Source organism: Sapajus apella, unplaced genomic scaffold, assembly GCF_009761245.1.
Source record: "Sapajus apella isolate SASKATOON/1434 unplaced genomic scaffold, GSC_monkey_1.0 scaffold92, whole genome shotgun sequence".
NCBI lineage: Eukaryota > Metazoa > Chordata > Mammalia > Primates > Cebidae > Sapajus > Sapajus apella.
In genome coordinates this window covers 8,232,531-8,233,411 of record NW_022437032.1, presented here as the reverse complement: position 1 = coordinate 8,233,411, position 881 = coordinate 8,232,531, and the positions used below count along the sequence as shown (strand labels likewise).

General features: G+C 46.3%; 1 non-coding gene across 1 annotated transcript; it reads right to left on the bottom strand.

Moving 5' to 3' along the window:
* Positions 1 to 245: 245 nt before the first annotated feature.
* Positions 246 to 353, bottom strand: LOC116535237. The gene has a single exon (XR_004262113.1). It is a non-coding gene; the product is annotated as a U6 spliceosomal RNA (small nuclear RNA).
* Between the last annotated feature and the right edge of the window lie 528 nt (positions 354 to 881).

Genomic DNA, 881 nt, shown 5'->3' with positions numbered 1-881 from the left:
GGAGGCCAAGGTAGGTAGATCCCCTGAGGTCAGGAGTTCAAGACCAGCCTGGCCAACATGGTGAAAACCTGTCGCTACTAAAAATACAAAAAATTAGCTGGGCATGGTGGCAGGCGCCTGTAATCCCAGTTATTCGGGCGGCTGAGGCAGGAGAATCACTTGAACCCAGGAGGCGGAGGTTGTAGTGAGCCGAGATCATGCCATTGCACTCCAGCCTGGGCAACAAGAACGAAACTCCATCTCAAAAAAACCTGGAATGCTTCACAGAATTTGCATGTCATCCTCGTGCAGGGACTGTGCTAATCTTCTCTGTATTGTTTCAGTTTTAGTGTATGTGCTGCCAACATGAGCGCAGCCCTTATTTTTATTTTAGCCCTCTTACAATGGGTACTTTTAAAGCATTTGATAGCAGATGATTTTTTCTCCCAAAGCAAATGTGTTTAATATGTACGTCTAGAAATAAAAAAACAAGGCCGGGCGCGGTGGCTCAAGCCTGTAATCCCAGCACTTTGGGAGGCCGAGGCGGGTGGATCACGAGGTCAAGAGATCGAGACCATCCTGGTCAGCATGGTGAAACCCCGTCTCTACTAAAAATACAAAAAATTAGCTGGACATGGTGGTGCGTGCCTGTAATCCCAGCTACTCAGGAGGCTGAGGCAGGAGAATTGCCTGAACCCAGGAGGCGGAGGTTGCCGTGAGCCGAGATCGCGCCATTGCACTCCAGCCTGGGTAACATGAGTGAAACTCCGTCTCAAAAAAAAAAAAAAAAAAAAAAAAAAAAAAAAAAAAAAAGAAATAAAAAAACAAAACAAAACAAAAATGAGCTGTGTTTCAAATTCTTCCAGCTGTGGAGTCATTTGCAGGTTGTGGGGCAGGACAAG